The 9,762-nt window shown below is 39.3% G+C and overlaps 1 protein-coding gene across 2 annotated transcripts in view; it reads right to left on the reverse strand.

Annotated features, from left to right (window-relative positions):
* The window catches only part of HHLA2 (HHLA2 member of B7 family), an 82,300-nt gene extending 73,072 nt beyond the window's left edge, over positions 1-9,228 (reverse strand). The window contains exon 1 of one of the 2 annotated variants that reach the window (XM_074404413.1): positions 9,151-9,228. The gene's annotated coding sequence lies outside the window, so the exon portion shown is untranslated. Of the gene's footprint in view, positions 1-9,131 lie in introns of both variants that reach the window. The other variant, XM_074404411.1, reaches the window with a different exon arrangement.
* Between the last annotated feature and the right edge of the window lie 534 nt (positions 9,229-9,762).

A 9,762-nucleotide genomic window follows, 5' to 3' on the forward strand; every position in this document is an offset into this window, starting at 1 on the left:
CATCTGCATTTTAATCCTTGCTTCAGGAGGATTGTTTTCAAGAAAACCCAGGCTAAAAGCATATTAAGCAGATTAGAGCTGAAAAACCCATCATCTGAATACATGCAGGAATAAATAAGACAATATACAAAATAATTGTAAATACCTCATTAAATGAATAAAAGGCTTTAATGTTACAAAGAATATGTCTGAAAACCCTACAAAAATAGAATCTTCAATGGGGAAACGTTAGAAATATTCCCTTTAAAATCAATTATAAGGCAAGGATGCGAAATCAACCGGTAATCTCACTCAGGCAGCAAATATGACTATGTATTGTGGTAATCATGAATAGTTAACTAATGTGACTATTTATACAGCTGTAGGCAGGGTTAAGGGAAACTAACAAGAATGATGCTGTACCCCAAGACTAGCAACATGGCCAAGTACCCTAACACCCTGGGCTGAAGGAGCAACTTCCTAGATCTAGAAACATTAGGGACCTGCAGAACAGGCCTTTAGTAGGGAGGTGAAGCCCACTCTCAGACACAGAAGATTTGCGGTGTGTTGCCGAAGCCCCGAAAGCTCTAACATATTTGTAGTGGATTGACTAGTTGTCCTTCAAAATTTCATATCTACCGAGAAACTCAGACAGGGAGCTTATTTGAAAATAGGGCCTTTGTAGATGTAATTAAGGTAAAGATTGAGATGAAATCCTACTGGATTAGGTTGTGCCCTGAGTCCAGTGAGAGGTAGGAAAGACACCTAGACAGCGCCAGAGACTGAAATTATATTGACACAAGGCAGGGAACACCAGAAGTTGCCAGACGTTGGCAGAGGCAAGAAGGCGTCGCCCCTAGAGTCTTAGGAAATGTGACCCTGCCAACACCTTGATTTTGGACTTCTGGCCTTCAGAACTGTGAGAGAATATGTTTTTGTTATTTTAAGCCACCATATTTGTGGTAGTTTGTTAAAGGAGACCAAGAAAACTAACCCAATGCCTAAATCTGGAGAGAAATCTCTCTTCTTTCTTGACTGTGGAGTACTAGGAATGGAATGGGAACATAAACGATGGCATGGACATGACAATGGGAGCACAGCTTATAAAATGATACACTGAACAGGGGAAAACCACTCAAAACCCCAGTGTATTCCCCTTTAGACGCTACACTCACATATACACATCCTCAACTCAATGGTGTCAACACTGAAATGTGATATTCAGTACGTCCAAAAATGAGAGTCAGTTATCTGACAAAAAGTTTATTTCCACCCCTGCCAATAACTCAGCCTAAGAAAATAAGCATAACACACAAACTATCCAGCCATCAGAGTCACCTGACGTGAGGGGATGGTGATAGTGGTTGCAATAATGGATCCTAGATCTCAGACAAAATGAGAGAAAAAAAAAAATCAAGAGCCCATCACACACCTACTATGTCAGAACTGATTTGATTACCCAGCCGCTAACTGAGCAAAATAAAAAAATGACATGTTATGTAATATACGCTGTAGTCCCAAAGAGGTGGGGTACAGGAATGGCATGCAAATGAGCAAAAATAAAAATAAAATAAAGCCCAACCTGGAACAGTTCAAAGAACAGAAAGAAAACCTTCACTTATATTAGGTCTATGCCCTCTAGAAAAATTATACAAAACAATAATATTTTTATATTAGAAATACTCAGAATATGTAAACAACAAAACAAGTACTCAAAAACAAGCTGAAAAAAATAATAGGATGAGAAGAGGATTGTAGATTGGCGAAAACAAAATATGGACTAAAATTTCTAGAGATGACTAATAAGAACATAGAGCTGGCTGGGCGCAGTGGCTCACGCCTGTAATCCCAGCACTTTGGGAGGCCGAGGTGGGTGGATCATGAGGTCAAGAGATCGAGACCATCCTGGTCAACATGGTGAAACCCCGTCTCTACTAAAAATACAAAAAATTAGCTGGGCATGGTGGCGCGTGCCTGTAATCCCAGCTACTCGGGAGGCTGAGGTAGGGGAATTGCCTGAACCCAGAAGGCGGAGGTCGCGGTGAGCCGAGATCGTGCCATTGCACTCCAGCCTGGGTAACAAGAGGGAAACTCCGTCTCAAAAAATAAATAAATAAATAAATAAATAAATAAGTAAAAAGAACATAGAGCTAGCAAAGTACAGAAGAGGTATCACTGAAAGCCAGAGTAGAGAAAGATTTGAGGTATCTTGATGAATTCAGATGAAAGAGATGAATGCACTAGATGAGGCTGAGCTATAGAACATAAATTAAATGCAATTAGATGAGGTCACATGATAGCACATAAATGACACAATATAAGGATAATTGATATTGGCTCCTGAAGTCAAGAACTCATCAAACCAAAGAGTTGACACATAAATAAATGTAAGAAAACTTCCCTAAAATGAAGATAGAATTGAATCTGTTGATCTAAAGTTTCCACATTCTAGGAAAAATAGATACAGGAAACTCAGAACCAAGACCTAACTGAATTAAGCAGTTGAATGCCAAATAAAGGGAAGAAATAGTTTACTCTTTTGCCTCAACAAGAAGCAAAGAGGTAGGGCATGGGTGGAGAAGAAGAAAAAGAAGCAGCTCTGACTTCTCCACAAAAGACAACAGAGGATACTGATTTCAGGATTTTTTTATTTCCTATTAGTGTGTGCTGTTTTCAGGGAGAGAGCCAGCCCGGAACAGAAAAAGCAGCACCAGGAGGCATTTCTAATAAACGCCCTGAAGGAATTTATTTCCTCCTCTCTCTTCTTAACCTCTTCCCCCCTTCTCTCTTGACTTCAGGACCATATTGCACAATTTCTCCTGTGAATCAGGCCTCCAACAATAAAATGAGAATAAAGCTCATTGCAGCCTCTGCCTCCCGGGCTCAAGCAATTCTCCTGTCTCGGCCTCCTGAGTAGCTGGAAAGAGAGTAAAGTAGCACTTGCTTTAGACCTTAGAAAAGCCTGTGTGGCAAGGAAATACTAAAGAAGTGTTTCCAACTTGAATTGGGGAAATTAAAATGAAACTGAAAAGTAATTCAAAAGAGTCGACTACTTGACTTGAAGAGAGTTGAATGTCTTGGATTATCAGAATCAAGAAATCCCCATGTGGAATTTAAACCAATCAAAGTATGATTAGCAGGGGGAAAACTGGGAGAGGCATTAGTCAATAAAATGTCTGTCTCAGCATACTATCAAGATGATAAAGGAGAGGAGGTTGAATCCTTGATGGTAAAATATTTACAGGTTTCAGTAATCATGGTTTCCAGGTATCATGCTGTTTCAGACCTGTTATCAAATGACTAATTAACCAGCAAAACAGAACATGAAATCAGATATTTTCTCTTTCACACTCATTTATATACCATTTTAAAGTCAGACTGTTTAATCCTCATGTTAAAATATTCATTTCCTTACTACAAAAATTACATCTATGTAACTCATAAGTGTACATTCTTGTATGAATTAGATGGTGAATATAAATAGCAACACAGAAATCAAATCTAGATTGTTACTTGTCTTGTGTCCTAAATTACAGCACATCTCAACTTTCTTCTAAAATTAGAATACCAACCCAATACCCTAGCTCAGTTATTGGATTACCTTTCATATTGTACAGGCAGCACACAAACCACTGAGCTCGTAGGCAATGCTTGGTAAATGTGAGTCACTCAGATAAAACCAACATAGAAACTGAAGAGAAACAATCGAACAGTCAAGGTAGGGAGCAGGAAGCAGTGTAAAGTAAAATGTGCTGCCTGGTTCCAAGAAGAAAGGAGGAGGCAAGATGACCTTGAGGCTGCTTGAGTTGAGGGAGAAAGGAGTAGAATTCTTATGAGGAAAAGATTACAAGAATTTGCCAAATGGATTAAAACTACCAGGGGCCACCCTCAAATTTCAAATGCGAAACAGAAACAATATAGTCTCTCAAATTAGCCTATGGAAGAAAACAGGACTATCAGAGAGAAGGACAATTGAAATAATTAGCAGCAAGAAAGGAAAATGGTGGTGGGAGAAAAATAAGGGGAAAGAATTGAATTGAATAGGAGTTGCCATCATAAAAAAGACTGCAAGAAGATAACTCTAGAAGAAAGCAAATCCCTCAAAAACAACAAATGTGTTTGGAATCCTCAGAAAAGTAAATAAAAGTAGGAGAATAGAACCTGTACATACTTAGTGTTCAGTCATCTATTTCTGCAGTCACGTCTCTGGAATTCACAGGCAAGGCAAAAGAGCAGTAAAAAGAGGTAAAAAGCTTTTCAAAGACAGCTTGCAGAACTGTGTCAGTGCATGCAACACTAAAAGCACAAGAACGAACAAGAATTAGAAATGTAATCTACAAAGCATACTTAGGATATCATGTTGTTTTGCATATAAAATAGAAAGCTAACTTCAACGGGGGAAATTGGTTTGGAGGGCCTGGGTCTCTTCACACTCAAGTTTTAAGGAGACTAACTCTCAGATCAGAAGACAGAAATTAGAAGAGATACGTGTGTATGTATAATTTCTTCCTTTCCAGAGTGAAAGGAAATTCTCTTCTTTCATTTCATTGTACTGCTGTGAAATATTTCAGCTGTTTTAGAAGCTAAACTTAAATATTTTATGTCATTAGTCATTTTTGATTACTGTCAATTCCAAGATTAAAGCATATTTTGATAACTATGACAGCATTATTAAAATAAAGTGTTTGGGAATTTAGATTTTCTGTTGCAAGCAGTAAGAACAACATCTTGGAACTGGCTTAGACAACAAAGGAAATCTTCGGAGAAACATAACTGAGGCTTCTGGGAGCCTCTGGCCAGCTCTACCGAGGACGCATGTCACCAGGTCTCATGTCTCTGCTTTGCCTCCTGTGGGTTTACCTTATACACAGTCTAGCTTCCATCGTGATAACAAAGTGGCTGTAGATGTTTCAGGCCTGGCATCACACACCACTAAGCCCAGGTGAAAAGAACTGGAGCTTCAGGAGAACATCTTGTTAAGGAGAGAAGCTGATTTCCTGGAAGCCCCAGTAAACCATGTTTTTCCTATTATTGGCTCACCTGGTTTATATTCCTATCTTATCCATCACTCTGGCTTTCCCTACCCCCTAAGTGGTTTCTTCTAAGAGCACTATTTCAATAAATCACTTGCACCTGAATCTTTGACTCATCAGCTCCTTGTGGTGAAATCCTCTCTGTGAAACAAAGGCTGTCCTTGAATTCCCTGGGCTGTTTCTTCCCACCCTGCCTCCTGTCTCTGCAAAAGCTCATACATCATCCTGTGAACAGGACACTTGCTTACTCATCTTCTCACACACTGCCTCTCCCAGGTTCTGTGCTGCTTCCCCTCGACCCACCCAGCCTTCCCCTTCTGTTGTTCCTTTCAAAGCTCTTCCCTCATCAGGGGTTCGAGACCAGCGTGGCCAACATGGTGAAACCTTGTCTCTATTTAAAAATACAAAAATTAGCCAGGCGTGGTGACGTGCACCTGTAATCCCAGCTACTCGGGAGGCTGAGGAAGGAGAACTGCATGAACCTTGGAGGCAGAGGTTGAGGTGAGCAGGGAGCGCACCATTGCACTCCAGCCTGGGCGACAGAGTGAGACTCTGTCTCCAATTAAGAAAAAAAAAAAGCTCTTCCCTGTGTCCTCTGAAAACATCAATAGACGATAAACTGCCTGTTACCCACAGCCTGCTCTGATTCCTGCTGCCTTCCAGCCTCAGCTGGAACTCAATTCTTTCCCCAAAGCACCATTTCCCCATCTCCTTTTTCTCGAGAAGAGTTGCTCATTTTCCCATCTTCTCTCCACACTGGAATCTGAAAATAAAGCTGGCAGTCTCTTCAAACAACGGTGCTCTTTCCAAGCCATTGCTCTGTATCTTTAGGGAATCTATATCTCACTGTGGGAATCTAAATTTATTGTAGAGTGACCCTTGCTCCTACACAAAAGGGTAACAGGGAGTGTCAATTGTATTTAATTTGAATGGGGCATATCTGGTTGGGTTAGAGTATTAGTACTTTTATGGGTCAAATATTTAAGAAATACTTGTCACTTCGGTCATCTGAGCTTTTCTATGCCTCTTTCTCCTCTTATCTACTAAATTCTTATCAGCAAATCTAAAACTCTAGGAAAAGACAAGAATTCCAAAACCAGTTACTTCTACTGCACTCAGCCTAGTATTTTCACAGATAGATTCCTGCATGTATCACCCAGAGCTTTCTATTCCACCCCTGAACTCACAAACTCAGAACATACTACACCAATGGAATTCTTCATAATCTGACCACTCCTCTCCTTTCTCTTTTCCCACCACACTAACAATATTTCTAAGCTCTGACGCCATCAATTTCACCCTTTTCACTTATTTTCTGTAGTAAATACATATTATATTTATGTAACATACTTACATATTTCTGTATTGTAATATGATGGAGATACATATAGATATTTCCTGGGTCTTTTACAAAAGTGATTTAACTTTTTTTTCCCTTTTTTTTTTTTAAACTAAGTTCATTTTCTTTGTTGCCAAGTTGATATAAATACAGAGCTACTAGCTTAGTGTGCATGTAATTAGATCAGGCATATAATTAGTCAATTTGTAAATAGAAATATTACAAAAGTCAGGCATAGTAACATTAATTTTCTGTAACTGACAGGACATTTTAGTGATCATAGTTAAGGGATGTAGAGTATGGGACAGAAAGAAAAGGCAAGATATTTTTTTCTTCAGAAGGTGTTCTTGGTGATGCCTCTAATCTATGTTAAATTAGATAGAAAGGATCTCATTTCTCAAAGATGGTCTCTAGGACAGTCCTGGATAGCCGTGGAGAAGACATCCCTCCTGAAACAGACGTGTTAAAGTAAAAAAGCTCCAAGTATACCTTTGCCTATCTTTGGTTTGTATCTTAATTTCTTATCACTTGGTAATTAGTAGTTTCAACTCTAAATGGCTGGTAAGGAGCAATGTGCAATAACAGATTATAAGGTTCCAAGATCAAGGACTAATGAAAAACAAGCCCCCACCTCTTACTCAGAATTTTAAAATGAGCCTCTGAGAGGACATTTAACAGTTTTTACAGAGAGAAAAATATCTGACTCTGCAGTTATTATAAGAAGCTGCACCTGCTAGCTGCATTCTAGTCTCTAACAGAAAAAGATGCGATAGAGTACATTTACCTCAGATACCTGCTGGAAATGAATATCCAGAGAGAAGCAAGCCTGCAAGGGTGAAGCCTATGCTGAAAAAGAGGAATATGCATTCTCTTGAAGATGGTAGGGTAACAGGGGCCTGCAAATATATACTGGGAACTTTAGCTGGGGCTAAAGTAGAGGGATTTTGAACATATCAACACCACAACTGAGTATCAAGGAAAGGTGTGTATGTGTTATAAAGATAGTATTGTGTTAGAAAGGAGAGTCTGAAATTATAGTAAGCCAGAATAGCAGGATTTTTCAGGTGGCATGTTTATAGCCCCAGTTAAGTGGAATGAACTTCAATCTTTTTTCTTTTCTATGAGAGTCAGGTCAGAGTCCTAGGGAGGGAATACCTAACAGCTAGTCTTATCTGAGAGAAGAATAAGGAGGAAGGAATTTTTCTTGAGTAGGCAATTGGTCTTCCCAGAAATTAAGTCAGGAAGCAACTGGCTCTCTGATAGCCCCTAGGCTGCAGCTATGTAGCTGCTTGGAAAAGAGGTGTTTATTCCTGCTAGGCAGGGGAAAGTTTTGCATGCCTGCAGTCAGAAGTCAGACAGACATTTGAAGCCTCAAAGAGGATGCTGGTTATGTAACTCAGAACAAACGCTCCACTCCTGGGTGAGTCTCTAGGAAGTCAGAGTTCGCATGACAGCCTCAGGAGGAAGAACACCGCATCTGATGCCTTACTACGTGACCTACCCTGGTTACAGACCAGAGCAAGGAGAAGCCACCCAGGATCGTTGGTTAATGATCAAAATATTCAGACAGCTATGGTCTCCTTTAAGCACCTGGAAGAAAACTCAACACAGGAATTGGTTTCTTTCCCAGCTCAGGTCAACTGATAGAGCATCCTGGTGGGTCACACGCCAAAAGTAGGCAGAGCCTTCATTCACGGATTCATGTAAGAGCCACTAACCTTCAGGTTATTCAATATTATTATATAGGAAATTACTTGTCTTTTACATCTACATTCTGAAATAATATTTATTAAACACTTTCTACATACCAGACGCTTTGCTAAGCACTTTAATACATTTCATTTAATCTTCACAGCAATCCTAGGAACTTCTATCTACCCACATTGTACAGATTTGGAAACTGGGCCAGAGAAAAATACACAAATGGTTAATGATGAAGTCGGTGATTGCATCAAGGATGATTTGACTCTGTAAACCTTGACCACCACACTTTATTACATCTTTGAATTAAAATATGCTTATAAATGGGATATGACACCAATTTACCATTTTGGACAGAAATTATTTCCTACATATTTCTAGGAAATAGGGAAACTCAAGTTTGCTTTGTCAAGTACCAATGACACACACAAAAAACTAAGTTCCCCGTGAATACTTTTTTCTATTGTTCAAAGTCCCAAACAATAGAAATCCAATGAGAATTGAATCTAAACTTTTTCAACCTTTTTTTAGGTATCAAAAATGACATAAACTTAATGATTCTCCCTTGAGACAGTGGAAATATCCAGGAGACTTCTAAGTTTCTTGTTTTAGAATTCAAAGATCACGATTCTTCTGCAAGATAACCACAACTACTGTCCTTTTGCTTCTAACCAAGAATAGAAAGCAGCGCATCCTTGGGGCAGTTAATAAGCCTCTGTCGTGTAACTAGATAGACAATTACAAGTAAGAATACACCCTCAGAGATTTGTTTAAAGGTCCCAGATAATTTTCAGAACAAACATTGCTCATCCCTCCTTCACTGTCTTATTAGAATGTTCGGCCTTTTCTTCATTTTTGCTAAGTTCTTTTATTTGAAATATATCAGCATGTTCAAGAAAACCTCTTACTAAATATTTGTTTGGCACATATGCACAATATACAGTATGTGCACTAAATCCATTTAAAAGATCAGTCACTCATTTTTTCCTAACAAGAAAATAAAGTGTCAAGTAACAACCACACATATTTATTCATGCCCACTTTTAAGTTCTAGGCATAAATAACTTAGAAATCCTTACCTTACTTAGAGATTCATACCTTCTAGTCAAATGCTAAGTGATCCGTAAGAATAAACATTGAATTCAGCTATAAGTTTTTCAGAGATCAAAGTCTAAGGTACATTTGGCTAGTTACCTATGACAGACCAACGAAATGAATCACATGATCACCAAGGGCTCCCTCCTTCATTCTAAGCCCCACCCAGATCTGAGTCTGTACAGATCTGAAAAGTCCAGAAATTAGAAGACGCAGTTTCAGATAATGTATTGAAACAGCTAAGCACTGACCTGTGGGAACAGTGGGACTCTGGTTTCCATGCTGTGATGTCAGTTTCGCCATCACGCGATGCAGGGAACTTCCTGAGGTGGGACTGCCTGTGACTTGTCTAGTTTGCTGCAGATTTGTAAAGAAAATTGTGTAGCTGGCTGCAGTGGGTTCTTTGAGAAAGAACATTACCCTACACAAAGTTCATCTGCACCTACAATTCTCATTGCAGTTCTGGTTGCTAGAACATCCAAGCTTAAATGCAGCTTCAGAGAAAAGCCTTCTTTGTAAAGACCTCCCTGAATTCCACACAGAGTCAGGCAGTGCCCAGCCTCTATGGTATCATATTGCTTAATCTCTCTCTCCCTCAGAGTCACATGCATGCAC

The sequence above is a fragment of the Saimiri boliviensis genome, chromosome 8 (genome assembly GCF_048565385.1).
Source record: "Saimiri boliviensis isolate mSaiBol1 chromosome 8, mSaiBol1.pri, whole genome shotgun sequence".
NCBI classification, from domain to species: Eukaryota; Metazoa; Chordata; class Mammalia; order Primates; family Cebidae; genus Saimiri; species Saimiri boliviensis.